Consider the following 21,351-nt stretch of genomic DNA (forward strand, 5'->3'; position numbering starts at 1 on the left):
ACTTATTTTCTGACCTTCAGTGGGTGAGGATTCTATTGACCCAAAAAGGAGTTTTCCAAGTCAAAAGTCTTTACCATCAGTGCCCCACATGACATGCCTCTTAAGTTCAGTAATCTTAAGGAGATGGCTTTGCCAGAGTCTGTTTTCCAAAGATGGCTGCAACAACATCTTCCACCCTGCAAGCTCTCCTGCAATAGGGCTTTACTATTCCTCTCCTCAAGAGGTGGGGTCTGTGTCCCTCTTTATCCGGGCAGATTGTCACTTTTTCAACCCATACAGCATGGTGGAATGGGGTGCTCTGTGATTTCTGAGGCTGTTTCTCTTGGGAGTGCTCTTGGGATTCTCACTCTGGAGGAAATGGGGAAGAAGTCTGACTGCCCTGAGACCACCATCCTGGAGAGGTCTCATGTTGGCACTGGGGTCGATAGCCCAACAGGACTCTTACTGACAGCATTGGCTGACAGCTGCATGAGTAAGCCAGTGAGGACATTCAGGCAAGGTGATCCCCCCTGTATCTGCAGTCCAGGCAGCATCTGACTGCAGCTGCATGAGAGACCTGAAGCAAGGACTGCCCAGCTGAGTCCCCCCATAAAATTGTGAGCAAAATAGAATGGCTGTTTTGAAATGAGAATGTATATGAAACCATTTCACAAGAGTAGTTTCTTGGCTTTATCAGTGAAGAATAAATTATATCTTCTTATAGTCAACTGTTGCCACATTTGATAAATGCTGAATTTCCTTAGAAAGTATTGAATTAAAATTTTAACAACCTGAGAGCATACTATTTATCAGGCATGTGGTATTACAGCATAATTGTTAAGAATTTGTAATAATGACATGAGGTAGATAAGGATTCTGATCTTGGTTATGCTACTAACCAGATGGGTTCACTTAAAAAAGGAAAGGACCTGGCCTCTGCAGGCCTCGGTTTCCTCCCTGTCAGTGGGTATAAGCATGTTGCCAACTATGTGGGATCGTTGCGGTGACTGGATGAGCTGATGAAAGTCAAGTGCTTAGTTAGCACACTTCTAGTCACATGTAAATGCTTAAGGAAATTAAATATCATTATTATTATTACAGTTATGTGGGGGAAAGAGAACTATCTGCAATAAACTGTAATGCTATGTAGCTTGGAAGAAGGTAAAACAGAGAGGGATGAAGACAGCTTCATACAATCCCTTCCCCACCAATACACAAAGTCTAAATGTCCATCAACAGGTAAATGTAAACACTTACAGGCTGTGGTACATCCATATAATAGATATTACTCAGCAATGAAATGTAATGAAGTACTTATTGCATAATAATAGCATGGATCAGTCTCAGAAAGTTTATGCTACGTGAAAGAAGGCAAACATGGAAACAAACTCTGTATACTGTTGATTCACTTGTACAGTGTACAAAACAGGCAAGACTAATCTGTAGAGCTAGAAATCAGATCAGTGGTTACTTCTGGTGGAGGGAAGAGTGAGACTGGGAGAGACATGAAATTCTTGGGTGATGGCAATATTCTGTATACTGATTGCAGTGTAAGCTTATCAAACTGCATTATTAATATCTATACATTTTAGTATATGTTATTATACCTCAATGAAAAAATAATTTAAAAGAAAAAAGGCATCAAAGAGAAAGTAGCCTCTGAATCTGGTCAGGAAGGATGAATCAGAGTTCAGTCTGAGTGACAGAATGAGCAAGCGATGGAGATAGGAAAGCACCTGGTCTATTACCTGTTAGGTACACACACAAGGTGTGGGGAGGACAAGAAAATTCTGGATAGCAAAGGAAGAACTGCAATGGGAAGGCTTTATCTTGGAGCTAGCAGGGAGCACTGAAGTCAAAGGGCATGATGTGTGTTATATGTTAAAAGGTAACTGATTTTCATGTGGTCAGTGGCTTATAAGGAGCATAGAACAGTTTGCCAAGAAATGGTACCAGCTGGAATTTAGGCAGTGACAAGTCAGAGAGATGCAGATAGGGGAGTGGATCAGGGAAAGTGCAGTTTGGGTGGAGAAGTTCAAGGATGAGAATGAGTTCATGATGACTCAGGGTATTGGGGAGCTGATGAATTCATTAGCTGAAAGTAGTAATAAGCATTAAATAGACAGGAGTAAGGATATCATGATAATAAAGGAGATTTTTCTAGTTGAGGGAGAGATTTTAAAATGAAAAAGCACAGAATATTGATAGATGAAAATGAGCTGCTAATGATAATGAGAAAGAAAATGAGAAGGAAAGGAGTGTTGCAGAGGTCAAAGACTCTTAAAGTGACAAACAATGCAGTGAAATCTAATAATTTAAGTACAAAAGAGGCTATTGAATTTTAAAATTTTTTTTATTGTTGCTCAAGTACAGTTGTCCCCATTTCCCCCCCACCTCCCACCCTCAATCCTGCCCTCCTTTGACTTTGTCCCTGGGTCCTTTATACATGGTCCTTGATGACCCTTCCCCTTCTTCCCCCCCCAACTACCAACCCCCTTCCCCCAGTTACTGAGTACTGTCAGTTTGTTCTTTATTTCAGCGTCTCTGGTTATATTTTTGCATACTTGTTTGTTCTGTTGATTATGGAATTTCCTCAAAAAACTAAATATGGAACTGCCTTTTGACCTGGCAATTCCACTGCTGGAATTATATCCTAAGAATCCCAAAACACCAATTCAAAAGAACCTATGTACCCCAGGGTTCATAGCAGCACAGTTTACAATAGCCAAGTTCTGAAAGCAACCTAAGTGCCTATCAGTAAATGAGTGGATCAAAAAACTATGGTACATTTACACGATGGAGTGCTATGCAGCAGAAAGAAGCAGCTCCTATACTTTGCGGCAGCATGGATGGAATTGAATTTGAAAATGTAAAAAAGACACAGATAAGATGAATAAAATTGATGAACTTCTAGCCAAACTGACCAAGAAAAAGAAAAAGAAGACAAATCACCAATGCCAGCAATAGAAGATGTGATATCACAACAGATTCTACAGATATTAAAAGGAGAAGGGAATACAACTGTATAAATTCAACAGTTTAGATAAAATGGGCAATATCATTGAAAAACATAGAACTCATTTAAGATAAATTAGTAATTTGAATCATTCTGTATCTATTAAAGAGAAGTCAGGTGAACTTTGGCTGAGAGGGCGGGTGGTTGCCTGCCCTAACCCTGTCCTCACCTCTAGACTCCAGCGTCGACCTCACCTCATTCTTGTTTGCTTCTCCTCTTTTTCTCTTATCCTCATGGCAATGAACTCTGCCCCTTCCCCAAGATCTGGATCTCAACTTTCTTCCATGCTCATCTCTTTGGCTCCCCTGTGCCAACCTTGGCTACTCAGTGACCAGAGCCCTTTTTTTGACCACTTGGTTTGGAGTCAGGTCTGGTCTATCCTTGAAGGGCAGAGTTGGATATTGGTAGTCATAGTGAGCTGAAAAAACAGAGGTAAGGAAGTTAAGGCAAAGTAATACACACTACTCTTTAGAGAGGTTTAACAATCAAGGGAAGCAAAAAGAGAGAGGCAGACTTTGAACATTATACAAACAATGTAAAGTGATTCCATTTTCACTCTTCATCTAGAGAACTTTTCATTCAGAGGTCCAGACAGCATGTATGTATCTAAAAAAAAAAAAAAAAAGGTGACCAAGGAGTAGAATAAGTTCAGATATAAATTATCTACTTAATTAGAACAAGAAGAAAATTCCTCATAAAAATTATTTTTCTTTACTTCTTATTCATAACTAAATACTTTGTAATTCTCTATAAACTGCTTTTAATTAGGATACACATGCATTTTGAAGAAGAGGAATTTTGTGAGTGAAATAAACATTTTTAATTGATTTGTTCACACTTTTCAAATCCTACTTCCTGATTTATGAAGTGTCTCCTATTAGTAACAGCACAGGTAAATTAGGCCCTCCTGCCCTTGAGTAAAGTACATTTTTAAAATGTTATTATAAAAGTATTTGCAAGTAGGCAATTTTAAAAATTATGTTATGAGAAATTTCCACAAATGGATTGCTTAGGATCTTGTAAGTTCTAATAATTGTTTTTTTTTCTTTATTTTTTAAGATATCTCATTTTTTCTGTCATTTGCTAACTAATTTGGGGTATGGGTTCATTTAATAAAATAAATTATATATATATTTTGCTCTTTTAAAAATATTTTTATTGTGATAAAATATAAATAACATGAAATTGACCATTTTAACCATTTTCAAATGCACCATTAAGTGGAATAAATGCACTCACATTGTTGTGCTACCATCATACCTATCCATCTTCAGAACTTTTCTTTTTAATTTCAATTATTGTTTTAAATGTCAAAATCCATTATAAAATATTAAAAAATTTAAATCAATTATAAAGTCTCAGCAATTGAAACAATATGACACCAGCACAAAAATAATCAAGTAGATCAATGAAATAAAAAGCATTCTAGAAACAAACGTATATATCTAACAGTGTAATATATGATTAAATTGATATGTTAAATCAGGAAAATAAGGCTTATTCAACAAATAAGGAGCATGGACCACTATTACTTGAAATAAAACAAATATAGAGCCCCATTTCATGCATTATACAAAAAGCATTCAGGTGAGTTAAAAATCAATATGTAAAATGTAAGGAGTTTTAGGAGAAAATGCAAAATAATTTTTTTTTGCTTTGGAATGAAAGCTTTTCTATTGTTAAAAGGTATATTTTTTCCAAAGTAATCTATATTTTAAACATAATTTTTGTCAAAATCCCACTGGAATTTTAACTTTTTTGTTTTAATTCATTAATTTATTTTTCTAAATACATTTGTCTCTGCCTTCCCCCACTATTTCCCCTGCCCCTCTCCCCTCTCCCTCCCTCAATCCTTCCCCACTTTCGTTTTGTCCATGAGTCCTTGCTATATGTTCCTTGACTTTCCCCTTCCCTTCCTTTTCCCCCGCCCACCCCTCCCTCCTTCCCTCTTGACTCTGTTGATTTCTTTTTCTTTCAGTGTTGCTGGTCTTATTTTCCTTACATCTTTGTTTTGTTGGTTAGGTTTCGCTTATAGGTGAGATCATATGGTATTTTTGCTTTCGCACCCTGGCTTATTTCGCTTAGCATAATGCTCTCTAGTTCCATCCATGCTGTTGCAAAGTGTACTAGTTCTTTATTTCTTTCTGCTGCGTAGTATTCTATTGTGTAAATGTACCATAATTTTGGATCCACTCATCTAGTGATGGGCATTTAGGTTGTTTCCAACACTTGGTTATTGTAAATTGTGCCGCTATGAACATTGGGGTGCATAGGTTCTTTTGAATTGGCATTTTGGGATTCTTAGGGTATTTAGTCCCAGCAGGGGAATCATGGGATCAAAAGGCAGCTCCATTTTAAGCATTTGAGGAAATTCCACACTGCTTTCCGCAATGGCTGCACTAGTCTGCATTCCACCACCAACAGTGTACTAGAGTTCCCTTTTCTCCACAGCCTCGTCAGCACCTGTTGTTTGTTGATCTCTTTGTGATGGCCATTCTGACTGGTGTGAGGTGGTATCTCATTGTGGTTTTAATCTGCATTTCTCTAATGGCTAGTGATGCCAAGCATCCTTTCAAATGTCTCTGGGCCTTCTGTATCTCTTTCTTGGAAAAGCATCTGCCCAGGTCCTTTGCCCATTGTTTGACTGGATCGTTTGTCTTCTTGGAGTAGAGTCGAGTGAGTTCTTTATATATCTTGGAGATCAAACCTCTATCTGATGTATCATTAGCAAATATATTTCTCATACAGTTGGCTCCCTTTTCATTTTGCTGATGTTTTCTTTAGCCATGCAGAAGCTCTTATTTTGATGAGGTCCCACTTGTTTATTCTTTCCTTTATGTCCCTTGTTTTAGGAGACATATCGGTGAAAAAATTGCTGGATATCTGAGTTTCCTGCCAATGTTCTCCTCTAGGACTTTTATGGTGTTGCGACTTATATTTAAGTCTTTTATCCCTCTTGAGTTTATTTTTGTGTATGGTGTCAGATGATGATCAAATTTCAATTTCTTGCATGTAGCCTTCCAGCTCTCCCAACAGCATTTGTTGAAAGGCTATTATTACTCCATTTTATGCTTCTGCCCCCTTTGTCAAATATTAGTTTTCCATATAGACCTGGGCTTATTTCTGGGCTTTCTAGTCTGTTCCTCTTGTCTATGTGTCTGTTCTTGTGGCAGTACCAGATTGTTTTGAGTATGGTGGCTTTGTAGTAGAATTGATGTCCGGTATTATGATCCCTCCTTCTTTGTTTTTCTTTCTCAAAATTGCTGAGGCTATTTGGGGTCGTTTATGGTTCCATATAAATTTTTGAAATGTCTGTTCTATTTCTGTGAAATACATCATTGGTATCTTAATAGGGATTGCGTTGAATCTATAAATTGCTTTGGGTAGTATGGACATTTTGATAATATTAATTCTTCCAATCCATGAGCACAGTATATGCTTCCATTTATTTGTGTCTTCTTTAATTTCTTTCTTCAATGTTGTATAGTTTTCTGTGTACAGGTCTTTTACCTCCTTGGTAAAATTCATTCCTAGGTACTTTATTTTCCTTGTTGCTATAGCGAATGGTATTTTTTTTTTTCTGATTTCTTCTTCTATTTCATTGCTGGTGTACAAAAATGCCTTCAATTTCTGAATATTGACTTTGTATCCTGCTGTTTTGCCAAATTCACTTATTAGGTTGAGTAGTTTTTTGGTGGAGTCTGTGGGGTTCTCTGGGTACACTATCATGTCACCTGCAAACAATGATAGTCTTACTTTCCCCTTTCCTATTTGGATGCCTTTTATCTCTTTCTCTTGTTTGACCGCTGTGGCTAGGACTTCCAATACCATGTTGAAAAGAAGTGGTGAAAGTGGACATATTTGGTCTTGTTGCCGACCTTACTGGGAAAGCTTTTAGTTTTTGCCTGTTGAGTATGATGTTGGCTATAGGTTTTTCATATATGGCCTTTATTACATTGATGAATGCCCCATTTATTCCCATTTTACTGAGTATTTTTTATCATAAATGGGTGCTGTATCTTATCAAATGCTCTTTCTACATCTATCGAGATGATCATGTGGTTTTTGTCTTTCCTTTTGTTTATGTTGATGTATTACGTTTATTGACTTGTGTATATTCAGCCACCCCTGCATCCCTGGGATGAATCCCACTTGATCATGGTGGATAATATTTTTAATGTATTGCTGGATGCAGTTTGCCAATATTTTGTTGAGGATTTTCACATCTATGTTCATCAGCGAAATTGGCCTGTTGTTTTCTTTCTTTGTAGGGTCTTTATCTGATTTTGGGATTAGTGTGATGCTGGCCTCATAAAAAGAGTCTGGGAGTCTTCCCTTCTCTTGGATGTTTTGGAATAGTCCGAGGACAGGGGTTAGCTCTTCTTTAAGTGTTTTGTGAAATTCTCCTGTGAAACAATCCGGCCCAAGTTTTTTGTGTGCCTGGAGTTTCTTGATGACTGCTTCAATTTCCCCAGCTGTTATCGGTCTGTTTAAGCTTTTTGTTTCTTCCTCCTTTGGTGTTGGAAGATTATACTTTTCTAGAAATTTGTCCCTTTCATCGAAGTTTTCAAATTTCTTGGTATATAATTGTTCATAGTAGTTTCTTACCATCCTTTGTATTCCTGTGGTATCAGATGTTATTTCTCATCTTTCATATCTGATATTATTTATATGAGTCCTGTCCCTTTTTTTCTTGATGAGTCTGCTTAAAGGCTTGTCGATTTTATTTATCTTTTCAAGAACCAGCTCCTGGGTTGGTTGATCTTTTGAATTGTTCTTTTCGTGTCTGTGTCTTTCAGTTGTGCTCTAATCTTGACTATTTCCTTCCTTCTACTTGCTCTGGGATTTATTTGTTGTTGATTCTCCAGTTATGAAGTTGTAGTGTTAGGTCTTTTATTTGAAATGTTTCTATCTTTTTTAGGTAAACCTGTATTGCTATGAACTTCCCTCTCAGGACTGCCTTTGCTGTGTCCCATAGGTTTTGGACTGTTGTCTGTTCATTTTCATTTGTTTCCAGAAACTTTTTGATTTCTTCTCTCATTTCATTATTGACCCATTCATTGTTTAATAGTCTACTGTTCAGTCTCCATGAGTTTGCATGATTTTGAAGTTTCTCTTTGAGGTTTATTTCCAGCTACAAGCCTTTGTGGTCTAAGAAAATGCTTGGTATTATTTCAATTTTCCTGAATTTGCTGAGGCTTGCTTTGTGTCCTATCATGTGGTCTATCTTTGGAAAAGTTCCATGTGCACTTGAAAAGAATGTGTATTTTGCTTCTTTGGGTTGTAAGCTTCTATATATGTCAGTTAAGTCTCTTTGATTCAGTGCATCATTCAGATCTACAATATCCTTGTTGATGTTTTGTTTTGGAAGATCTGTCCATTTTTGACAATGGGGTGTTAAAATCCTCTACTATCAGAGTGTTGCTGTCTATATCTTTTTTGAAGGCGTCCAAGATTTTCCATATATATTTGGGTGCTCCTATGTTGGGTGCATAAAAGTTTACAATGTTTATGTCTTCTTGATAGATTTTTCCTTTAAGTATTTTAAAGTGTCCCTCTGGGTCTCTTGTTGTGGCCTTTGTTTTGAAATCTATTTTGTCTGATATAAGTATTGCAACTCCTGCTTTCTTCTCTTGCCTATTTGCCTGGAATATTTTTTTCCACCCCTTTACTTTCAATCAGTGTAGGTCTTTTGCTCTGAGGTGTGTCTCTTGTAGGCAGCATATGTGTGGGTCATGTTTTCTTATCCATTCAGCTATCCTGTGTCTTTCGATTGGGGCATTTAGTCCATTTACATTGAGAGTTATTACTGATAGAAACCTATTCATTTCTTTTCTTTGTACCTGTGTTTTTCTTCTCACTCTTTTTCTTCATCTTCTTAGTCCAGTCCCGTTAGCGTATTTGTAGTGCTGTTTTGTTGGAGATGTATTCTCAGCCTTCTTTTGTCTGGGAAACTCCTTATTTCCCCTTCTATTTTAATTGACAGCCTTGCTGGGTAGAGCAGCCTAGGTTTTAGGCCTTTGCTTTTCATGACTTGGAATATTTGTTGCCATTCCCTTCTGGCTTGCAGTGTTTCTGTTGAGAAGTCAGCGCCTAGCCTTATCGGGGTTCCCTTGTATGTTACTCCCTGTTTCTCCTTTGCTGCCTTAAGGATTCTCTCTTTGTTTTAATATTTGCCATTTTAATGATGATGTGTCTTGGAATGGGCCTCATTGGGTTACTCTTGAGTGGGGCCCTCTGTGCCTCCTGGACCTGTGAGACCTTTTCTCTCCTCAAATTGGGGAAATTTTCCATCTTTACTTTTTCAAAGAGGTTCTTTATCCCTTGCTCCTCTTCTTCTCCTTCTGGTATCCTTATTATGCAAGTATTATTACATTTCAGGTCGTCCTGCATTTCCCTAATACCTCTTCATTCTTTTCAGTCTTTTTTCCATTTCATGTTCTTTCTGGGAGCTTTTTTCTACCTTATCCTCCAGCTCACTGATTTGATCCTCTGCTTTATCTAGCCTGCTTTTGATTCCTTCTACTGTGTTCTTCAATTCAGAAATGGTGTTCTTCATATCCTCTTGTGTCTTCTTGATAGTGTCAGTGTCCTTTTCCAGGCTGATATAATTTGCTATAAGATCCTGATAGTTTCTCTGCAGTTTCTCATAGTTGTCTTTGAGCTGGCTGAGCTCATTGAGCTTCCTTGGAGCCATTGTTTTGAATTCAATATCTGACAGTTCTCTTGTCTCTATTTCATTTAGCTCTCTCTGTGGGGATTCCTCCTGTCCCCTCATTTTGGGAGAACTTCTTTTTCTTCCCAAATTTGTGAGAGTCTATTATTTTTTCTTTATTTTTTTATTTATTTTTGCTTCTGCTTCATTTGATCCGCCTAGATTTCCTGACTTTTTGGAATAAACTTCTAAGGTAGCAGGCGGGTCTTTTATTTATTTATTCATTTTTTCTTTTCTTTCTGGGTCTGCCTTTGATGATGTCAGTTGTTGACGCTATCTGACCTTGGGTCATTTGTTTGAGCCTTCCAGGAATCTACTGTCTGTGTCTGACTCCTTCTTTGGGCAGCTCTGTAACCCCTTCTGCCAGGGATCCACTATTTCTACGGATTGCTCTGCACTCTCATACGCTCACTTGAGTGCACTCCTCCGCCCGGGCAGGATCTCCTGCTGCCCCTAGCGCACCCACACTGTGGCTTGAGTGGGTGGGCGCCCTTGCCCCAGCCTGGGTTTGGCGTAGTTTCCCCACCTCGCGTGCTCACCTGCCACCCGGTACGCGTCCCGGCACTGGTCATTTTAGGGTCATAAATTATATTTTTAATCTGAAAAAATTTTAAAGTAAAAATTATTCATGATTTCATTCTTCTGAGTATGAAACTGCACACATATGCAAATATGTGTGTATCCTTTCTGTATATACACACATAGATACATATATGTACATACATATATACACACATATAGTCATGATCATGTTCTTTAAATTGTATTTTTCAGTTAATGTAGCTGCTCATCATCTTTCCAGATTAATTCTATCATTTTTAACGGCTGCATGGTATTTTATTATATGACTCTAATGTAATTTATTTAATTGTTCCTTATTTATGGAAAGTTGTCCTCATTTTTTAAATGTGTTGTTGTTCAGTTACAGTTTTCCCACTTTTCTCCCCATGGTTCATCCCCACCCTGTCCCCCCGTCTTCTTTTTTTTCAGTAACAAGTAATACTGTGGTAAACAGCCTTTTTCATACATCTTCAAGTACTTATGCAAATTATAATTTCCTGTAGTATAGAGACCTAAAAGTGGAATTTCTAGGTAAGAGCACGTTAAATACTAAGATTTTAAAATAAATGATACCAACTTATTCAACCAAAATAATTATGTCAATCTATATTCTAATCAATAGAGTCTCATTTTCTTATAACCTCACCAGTGCTGGATGTTTTCAGTTATTACAACTGTTTTCAATCTGTTAGGTCAAACAGTATTTTGTTTTAATTTGCATTTATCTAAATATTTTTGGGGTTGAATGCCATCTTACAGGTCCCATTTTAAATGAATAAAATAGTTGAATTTAAAGTAATTTCCAGCTCAGAAATTATTCAGATGGATGATTAAATGTGTGTGTGCAAAGTTGACAGTTCTTTGGGGGAGGACAGAGGGGAATGGGTTACAGGTGACAGAGGCACAATTCCAAAAGTATTTCTTTTAGTTACTAGATCAACAGTTTATTATAAAAAGATATAACTCAGGAAGAGTCAGATAGAAAAGCTGTATAAGGCAAGTTGTGGGGCAAGGGGCAGAGCTTCCATGCCCTCTTTAGGTGTGCTACTCTCCCCAAATCTCCACTCTTCAACAATTTGCTGCCATATTTTCTTATAGTGTAGGCAGTATACCAGATTCAAATCTTGGAAGTTCTCATTTTCTTGAGGAATTTTAAAGCTTAAGTACCTTCACCATAGATATTCAGCAACATGTTATTGTAATAGAAAATTGTATGTAACCTGAAACTGAAACTGATGTGTACAGAGGGAGCCTATGTAAAAATGACATATTTCTTTCACTTTTTAGTAAGGTGACATCTTTGCTAATCTACTCACTGATACACCTCTTGTCATTCAGGATGCGAATGTGCCCAGCCCAGTGCTTGCTCCTAGTAAACCTGTGGTAACTGGTCATTATGAATTGATCTCCCTCCTTTCCTCTTTTTCACTCCCCTTTCTTCCTTTTGTCCTTGAAACCTTTAGTGCTATAGATTGTAACCTTCAAGTGGAAAAGGCCCATACACCTTGAATTAAACTTCCTTGATTCCTTACCCTGAGGTCTTGCTTATTCAGCCTCTCATGATGAAATGTGCTGTTTGCCCAGCCCGAGCAAGGAGCAGATCACAAGAGGAATAGTCCTGGTGACAAAGGAAGGGATTTATCAAAAGACAATTTAGTTTATAGTAGTGAGTTCATTAAGAAATTGTGATATCAGACTTGATGCTTTTGCTTGAAGAAAGTAGAGAATTGTGACACATTTTAGGAAGCCCTCTTTAAAATGTTCAAATTTGAGTTGTGATAGAACTTCAGGTACCCAGAAAATGCACTTATGTGGACCATCTCCCTTCTTAACAGTGCAAGGAATAAGAAGACATTTCAAAACATTAGATGGGTGTGGTTGTGCATCCTCTTAGTCTGCCTCATTTATTTCCCGCACACTTATTTTTCAACATCTTTTTCACTAATAGTTACTCACACAGATAATTAATGGTGAAGAACACAATTCTTAAGACACTAACCCAGTGCAGCATTTATGGATGTAATTACCCTTCTGCCATTATCTAGCAACATATTCAGAACCAGTGAATTAATGCTGTAATCCCCAGTCCCATTTCTTTGATTTATCCAGGCGGAAAATTGTACTGTAATCTGCTTCTCTGTTAGATACTAATTATTGAAGTTACTGTTCTGTATTTTGCATAATACCTGAAATAAAGCATAGATACTTCTGGACACACCTTTATAATCTATAGTGAGTTTGGTTAATAATTGGTGGGGAATTTGAGGTGTTCTCAGACTTAGAAGCTATTGGAACAATCTTTCAGGGGGAAAAGCTACCTTTTTCAAGTCCTCTTGAGGGCGGGGAAGGACTCAACAGGAAGGATTATATGGTGTCAGTCAGTGTTGTAAAGTACTAGAGTTCCACCCCTCCTTGTTCCCAAGGCATACAGTCTAAGATCATCCCCTTCCCCCATGGATGCCAGAAACTGTGATAGGACTCCATACTATGTGTTTTCCTGTACATACATACCTATTGTGAAGTTCAATTTGTAAATTAGACACAGTAAGAGATAACAAAAACTAATAATAAAATAGAATGGCTATAATATACTGTAATAAAGGTTACATGAGTGTGGTTTCTTCTCTGATAACAAATCTGAAAACTGAGGCTAAGTAACTAACAGACAAGTTAGTGTGTGCAGTGTGGATATGCTGGACAAAGGATGCTTCATATCCAGAGTGGGATGAAGTGAGACAGTGAGAAATTTTGTTACATTATTCAGAATGGTGCACAATTTAAAACTTATGAATTGTTTGTTTCTGGAATTTTTCATTTAATATTTTTGAACTGCAGCTGAGTGCAAGTTAACCAAAACCACGGAAAGCACAACCACAGGTAAGGGATGGGGGGAACTACTGTGACTAAAATGGTGCACTGCTTTTTTGTTGATGACAATGGTTAACTAAATTGAGCAAATATTATTGCCATTTAAAATAGATGAAAGAAAAAACTTAGGACTTTAAAACATAAGATTGATGGTTTTTAAATACTAACTTTTTACCTCTTAAAGCTACTATTTTTAGTAAGCATTTGGTAGTCTCATGTGTTTTAGTAATCTACTTAAGCTTGACTTCTGAGCAATTTCATATAAATTAACATTCTGATGCTTAAGTTACAAATATCCTCAAGGTTTCAATAAGAAGGGGCAGAGCAATTAGGGATTTCATCATCATTCTTCTTGAGTCCTGTTACCCAGCAAATAGAGTTTGGTTAACTCCAACTGGAATGAACATGCACCAAGATCGACTTTTAGATCAAATCCTGTCTAATTGGCCTTGATTATGCTTTGAAGTCATTTAGGGCTTAAAATCCTTTGTAACTTTTAAAATCCTGACATAAGAATAGAAGCTAAATCATTATAAAATTTATTTTATTAAACTGATAAAATCCATTTTAAAATTCTAAAATGGAGTTTAGGAATGATTGATTTGATTTTTCTTAAAGACCACTAGAGGTCATGAGAGACCTTGGAAAGAAAAAGGTGCTTTGTTTTAGATGTCTGAAGGAAACGGAAAGTGTGTCAACTGTAGGTTCTCATTCCCCAAGTTAAAACAGTGTTCATGGTAAAAGGTTGGTTTGTCCAAAATATGCTGCATTCTTCAGCACTACCACTAAATTGGATCCTCTGAATTTTTTTCATTCATTGATTTCTTATACATATGCACACACTCTCAGGCTTGAGGAAATGCAGTATTTATGGTATTTAAAGTGAAATCAGAAGCACTTCTTCAATGCTACACTTTTAAATCTAGCTAAAGTAATGCAAACCCTCTCTGGATGTGGAAAACACCATCAGATAGGAGAGAGGAGGCCCTGCCAATATTCTGAATGCCAAGGTGGCATACTGCTGCTGCTGCTGTTGTTGTAGTCCTTAAGTATGAATTTTCCGTCTGTGAATTTGCAATGGTTTCATTGCTTGCAAGAAAATGTGCAGCTCCTGCACTCGAGGAAAAGTGGCCTATACATTTTCCTCTAGGATTGTAATTATACAGTGGAGTGGCCAGGATGCTGAGATGTTGAACCAATATTAGGCTCTGCCTGTCACTAAGAAATCATGCCAACCATCTGGGAAAGTTCTGTGGACTCCAGGCATCACAATGCTCCTTAAAAGCCCAGCTAACTCGTATATTGGAAATGATGAGTGAGTTTGTTCTTTCCTGTCCCTACCTCCCAGGAAGCCAGTGAGAACTGTCAGGTCCCTGTCAGTTTTCGCCTTGCCTTCTCCTGGATTTAGAGGACTTCTATCACCAAGTAAAGTGCCTGTGAGAGGCTGTTGATTTTCCTCAGATTTGGATTTTACTCCATTTTTATTTGGCATGTTGTTCAGAGTCTGATGGACATTTATGTGCCTGAGCAATCAAGCAGTCTTTATGGGATGGACCTTTTGTTTCTGAAACAAGTCAAAATAAAATGTTCTCTGACTAACTACATTAACAAGCACATGATTGCCTCTTCCAAGCTATGTACTTAATGAAAGAAATAAAGGAATCCTGCTTTTCACTCAGAGAATCGTGTCATTCCAATTGTACTTTATGTTGGGGAACCTTCCATAGTCATCATACTGAAACCCTCCAGTGTGGAAGAGATTCACAGGAAGTCATGGCTGTCCTCCTATCTAAGTGGCAGGCAATGCTCATTGCCTTGGAGTCCTTGAATTTAAACATTTTGATGGATGAATTGTTTTTGGTAGCGAGGGTGTTTTGTTTCTGAGGGGCTGGACTTTGTCATATGCCATTTGAGACTCTGTGAGGCTGATGTCATACTTTATCATTAGCACTGGGGGCTGATGTAAGATCATAAATTATCAATTACCCCAAGGAATGCATTTAGCAGAACAAGTTCCTCTTTATCCATTTTGGGGAAGAGCTAAAGGAGAGACTCTTTAGAACTCCACAATTTAGATATTTTCTCTTATTTTTTCCAGAAGAATTAGTGTTGAGATATGATTATGGATAGCTTTGTTGATGGGCTGCTGAGGGCTTATGATTAGTCTTGGAGCCCTGGGTCTCTCCAAACCTTTATTCCTGATTTTTATGTCTATGGGGTAATATTTTCATGTCCATCATATAGATAAGTCCATGGTACACAGTTTATTTTAGTGTTAGCAAAATAAACACTTTATTTAGGTGGTAGTAGTCTTGATCCATTTAAAATTATTAGGATATTGGATTATTTTCCCATTATTTAAAATAATTATCTCTTTGCTAAATTTTGATGCAGACTTTTATTTTATAGTGTTAGAAAATGGACTTGTTAATTATTCTCTCTTAGAATCATTTTTTTTTTTAAAGCTAGTACCATCCTGGACTTTTTGCAGAGTAAAGCCACATCTATTAGCACTCTTTGGGCAGGTTGCTAAGTGGGAAAGTGAGTGGTTTCTGGAATGCAGTGGGGTTCTTTCAGCTGAGGTCCTGGGTGCTCAGGTAGAGTCAGCAGACGGGGGTTTCCCGATAGTGTGTCACATGATGGGTGTGTAATGTCTCCCCAGATCACATGCTGCTGAGGGGCTTACTGCCTGCCAGAGTGAACTTGAGGGTGTTCCTTGTATCACTACATTTTACTCTCCCCTTTTATCTCTTCCCTGGCCCTTTTGTAGATGAGAAACCAAGGTATTATGTCGAAGTGACTGGGCAGGTTTCTCAGGAAGTGGAATTAGAGGCTAAATAGAGTGGCTGTGAAGCTGCCAGCATGGGGCACATGTCCCTCACTTGGAAAAACAGGCTCAGCGATGGCACTCCTCAGTACTTCAGTGCATGTGGAACACTGGACGAGGTCCTGGCATATGGTAAGGGCCCTGTCCATGCTGGCCATCATTGTTGCACCTGTGTAATGTGTGCAGATGTCCACAAAGCCGAACACTGGTTAAAGTGGTAAGGACAGATTTTATCAGTAATAACTATTGTAATAGAAAAAAGAGTTCAACATGAACTGAATTTAACTTCAATTTGTACAAAGTTCTAAAAGGAGAATGAAGAAATAGGAAGGGGGTGATAAGAAGCCCCGTACAGTCAGGGAAATGAAAAATTATATAAAATGGGAAGGAGGGATTGGTCTATGTGAAAACCATCTGAGTTTCCTAACTGGCACTTACTGAAATTTGGCTCCTACCCTACCACAGAAGCTGGGAGACAGGGGCCCTATCCACAGGCGTATGCTGGAACAAACAGGAATTTTTTTTGGTAGCCTTAAGCTTTCTCAGGGAGGCGCTTTTAGTGGGTATGGGGTTCGGTCATCCTAGGGATATGGCCTGAAGCTGTTAGAAAATATGTTAGTTTTTGTTCAGAACTTCATAGACTAGGCTTGAGGCCAAGGTGAGAAGAGGGCTCAGAGTATCCTGGCTAGAGTTGGGATAAGAGAGTCTTTGTCACAGAGAAACACAGAACTCCCTTTCTGTCCCCAAAGAGTATGTTCCTTGGTTGGGAACATTCCTTGCATTGACATTAACACCAGAAGTGGCCAGCGAGTATCCAGTGATGACCTGTGTTTCTGGGAAAGAACGTTGCAGGGTATGAGGTACAGGTGAGCCTTTAAAGATGCTAGAATTTGAAATAAGTGAGGGGGTCAAAGTCCTGGATTAGAAAAAAGGTGGAAAGAGTGAAGATGGTGAGGCCCCCTTCTAGGAACAATGAGTAGATCAGCTTGTCATTGGTGATAAGGATGGAAAGACTGAGACCTTAAAAAAGAGGCTAAAGACTCTGGCTCATCCCAGAAACAGTGGAAGCTGGCAAAACTTTTGAGTAAGGCAGTGATGTGAAGAAAGCAGGGTTTTAAATAGATTAGTGATAGTAGGTAGAGTGGGAGAGTGTATACCTACAATGGCCAAGGGGCACCTACTGCAATGATTCAAGCTTTTATAGTGATAACCTCTTCTATGCATTAATTATAAATGTTTTTCAGTTTTCTTATGTATCCTTCGTACCTAAGCAGTAATAATATTAATAACATGTCACATGTTGTTATCGTAGCATTTACTGTCTTTGTGGCACAGAGAGGTTAAGTGGCTTGTCTAAGGTTATAGCTATTAATCCAGACCCGGCCATCCTCGCTCCCCAGCCCAGGCTGTGACCACTACACTGAATGGCTTATTCTCTAATCTTTTCAAAAGTGCACCATGAGTCTTTGATGCATTTATTGGGAAGCCTCAGTATACCTAGCCACAGATGACGTACACACAAAAATAGATGGGCAAGAGGTCAAGGAATACTTTTAAAAAATTAATGCAGGGCCAAAATACTTTTTGAAATGGTTATGTCTGTCTTAAAAACATGGTGTTTGTTTCTGGTTCCATGTTTTTGACTCACCGCTAGAGAATCTTTCTGATGCGCTGGCACGTGGAATGTTATTGCTGGGTGATAAAATAACCAGGTTGTTAGTATAACTATCAAATATCCTGGTTGCCTGGATAAAGACCCCCTGCTGTCTTCTACCAGGGAGTATTGACAAGAGGTTAAGAATAAGGTTCAACCTGGGGAGTTATGTTTAAGCTCCCCCTAGTTGTCATCTTCTGTGTGGTTTTTTTATTTCCCTTCTTGTGCCATGGTCTGTTGGCTAGCTTTCTCCTCAGTTCTCAGGTTTTATAGGGTTGAGACCTAGTTTTTCAAATATATATTAATTCCATCAAGATGCTTATTATTAATTAAAAACCAACATTAATCCAACAGATGGGCCTGTGTCACCAGAGGTAGTTTCATCCAGTGAGAAGAGTGGAGATTTTCATCCAGAATGCACAGGGTGGTCTAGATTAAAGACTTGAGATTTGGGGAGTGGAGCTGTGACAGGATGGGGGGATCTTTTTTAGCAAGGATTGGAGGAGTCATGGCAGGGCTGGTTGGATGATCCACAGTGTTGATCTCTTGCCCTTGAGCCAAAGTCTCTCTTCTCAGCTGTTTTGCTTGTGCTTGTGCTTCCTGCTACCACTGTTCAAAAGGAATGCTAATTTAAATGAAGATTTTTGAAGTGCATTGTTGACTTAGTGGAGCATGAGATGGTTGGGTCTAGGTCACTTACTGAGTTCTTAGCATAGCTCTGCTGCCAACTCTTTCTGTCATCTCAAGTAAAGTATTCTATCATCCCCATGAGTCTTGCTCCCCTCCATTTGCAGAGTGGATATGGTGCGTGTCTTCTGGGGTTGCTTTGATAATCTGGACAAACCCCTGAGTTTTATATATATAGTAATCACTCAATAGATGGAGCTACTATTGATATCAAAGGAACATAATAGAAGATAATGTGGGATAATGAAGATGACATAGTAATGAAATAAGGGGCAGGGGAGAGGTGAGTAGCCAAAAGAGATATAATACAAAGCAATAATACAATGTGTGTGTGTGTGTGTGTGCGCGCGCGCGCGTTTGTATTTTTTTTAAATTAACTTTATGTTTTTAATCTTTATCTGAGGATATGTTTTCATTGATTTTAGAGAGACTGGAGGCGGGGGGAGAAAGAGAGAGAAACATTTATGTGAGAGAGAAAAATTTATCAGTTTCCTCTTATACATGCCCTAACCAGGAATTGAACCTGCAGCATAGGTATGTGCCCTAACCAGGGATTGAATCTACATCTTTTTGGTCTATGGGATGATGCTCCAACCAACCTATCCACCTAGCCAAGGCCAAATGTGTGTATTTTTTTCATTTTTAAGTATATTTTATTGATTATGCTAATATAGTTGTCCCATTTCCCCCCCACTTTATCTGCCTCTGCCTGGTACCCCCGTTACCTCCAGCATACCGTGCCTTCCCCCACCCCCCCTTCCCCCCCCGCCCCGGCTTTGTAGCTCATGTCCATGAGTCAGATATATAAGTTCTTTGGCTTCTCCATTTCCTATACAATTCTTAACCTTCCCTTGTCTGTTTTGTACCTGCCAATTATGTGTCTATTCCCTGTACATTTCCCCCATCCTCCCTCCACCCCCTCCACACTGATGACTCTCCATGTGATCTCCATTTCTGTGATTCTGTTCCTGTTCTAGGTGTTTGCTTAGTTTGCATTTGTTTTTTTAGGTTCAGTTGTTGATATTGTGACTTTGTTGTCATTTTATTGTTCATAGTTTTGATCTTTTTCTTAGATAAGTACCTTTAACATTTCATATAATAAGGGCTTGGTGATGATGAACTCCTTTAACTTGATCTTATCTGGGAAGCACTTTATCTGCCCTTCCATTCTAAGTGATATCTTTGCTGGCTGGAGTAATCTTGGTTTTAGGTCCTTGCTTTTCATGACTCTGAATATTTCTTTCTGGCCCCTTCTTGCCTGCAGGTTTTCTTTTGAGAAATCAGCTGATAGTCTTAGGGGAACTCCTTTGTATGTAACTCTATTCTTTTCTCTTGCTGTTTTTAAGATTCTCTCCTTATCTTTAATCTTTGGCAGTTTGATTATGGTGTGTCTTAGTGTGGTCCTCCTTGGGTCCCACTTCTTTGGGACTCTCTGAGCTTCCCTGACTTGCTTGTCTATTTCCTTCACCAGATTGGGGAAGTTTACTTTCATTACTTTTTCAAGTACATTTTCAATTTCTTGCTCTTTCTCTTCTTCTTCTGGCACTTCTGTGATTCAGATGTTGGAATATTTAAAGTTGTCCCAGAGGTTCCTAAGGGACTCCTCATTTTTTTTGAATTCTTGTTTCTTCCTTCTGTTCTGATTTACTGTTTATTTCTTCCTTCTGTTCCAAATCATTGATTTGAGTCCCAGTTTCTTTCCCTTCACTGTTGGTTCCCTTTATATCTTTCTTCATTTCACTTTTTATAGCCTTCACTTCTTCCTTTATTTTGCGGTCATACATAGTAATTTCTGTGAGCACCCTGATTACCAGTGTTTTGAACTCTGTGTCTGATAGGTTGGCTATCTCCTTGTTGCTTAGTTCTTTTTCTGGAGTATTTATTTGTTCTTTCATTCAGCCCATATTTCTTTGTCTTGGCAAACCTGTTACGTTGTAAGGGATGGAGACTTAGGTATTAACCAGAGCGGAACAACCTGCTTCACCTTGTTGTGATGTTGTATGTATGGGAGGGGTCAGAGAGGGAACAGTCCCATTTGCTCAGCTCTTGCCCTGCTTTCAGTCACTTCCCCCTGCTTCTCACAAGCAAATTGTGTCCTTTCATGTGCTGTCTTGGTGCTGATTCCTGGGTGGGTGAGCTTGTGTACATTCTAGGACCCTGTGAATCTCTCTAACAGACTCTCCTGTGAGACTGGCAGTTTCTCCCACTGCTGCAACCCCTACAGGTTTTTACAGCCAGAGGTTTTGAGTCTTCCATTTTCCTACGCTGGAACTCTGGGTTGTGCGTTTTTGTCTCACTCCCCCATTGTTACTCTCGGGTTATCTGCACCAAATGTGGGACTGCCCAGTCTGCCAGCCGCCGCCTTGCCCAGCCAGTCTGCCAGCCACAGCTTTGCTGTGCATATTCTCCACCCTGGCTGCCCATCTCTACCCCTCCTATCAGTCTGGATGAATGTTTCTTCTTTAACTCTTTGGTTGTCACACTTCCATACAGTTCAGTTTTCTGACAGTTTTAGTGGTTTTTTATTTTTAAATTGATTGCTATCCTTTTTTTGATTGTGCAGGGAAACCGCATGCCTACCTATAGCTCCATCTTGGTTGAAAACCCTATTATCCCCAAGTGTGTGTATTTTTAATAAGAAAAGTATTAGGATAAATGTATAAGAACATCCTTATTGGGTAAAACAGAACACTAAATATAAGTAAGAATGTACTAAAAAGAAAAAAAATGTTAAATATGGCAGTAAAATGTGTCTAAGGGCCAACATCACCATGCTGCCCTAAATCTGGTTCTTGGGTCCTTCCTCTGCCACACACATGTGCTGGTTGTCAAGGTCACTGAGAGGGTCTTGGAAATGAAACAATTGATGTGGATATCCCCTGGGCAGTGAGCAGAGTTTTGTTACCTTTAAACTAGCATTTTTCCCCTCCATGGTAAGTGTTCAATATCTCAGGAATATAGTATACCATGGGCCAGTGTTGAAGAAATGCATAAACAAAGTTAGTTCTTACTATAGTACTTTTCAGAACCTTTGATCCATAACT

At 38.6% G+C, this 21,351-nt stretch overlaps 1 protein-coding gene across 1 annotated transcript in view; it reads left to right on the top strand.

The window, feature by feature from the left end:
* The window catches only part of CFAP61 (cilia and flagella associated protein 61), a 428,437-nt gene that overhangs the window by 51,425 nt on the left and 355,661 nt on the right, over positions 1–21,351 (top strand). The window lies entirely within an intron of this gene.

This window comes from Pteronotus mesoamericanus, unplaced genomic scaffold (assembly GCF_021234165.1).
Source record: "Pteronotus mesoamericanus isolate MK-2021 breed Mesoamerican mustached bat unplaced genomic scaffold, CSHL_Meso_final contig_25, whole genome shotgun sequence".
NCBI lineage: Eukaryota > Metazoa > Chordata > Mammalia > Chiroptera > Mormoopidae > Pteronotus > Pteronotus mesoamericanus.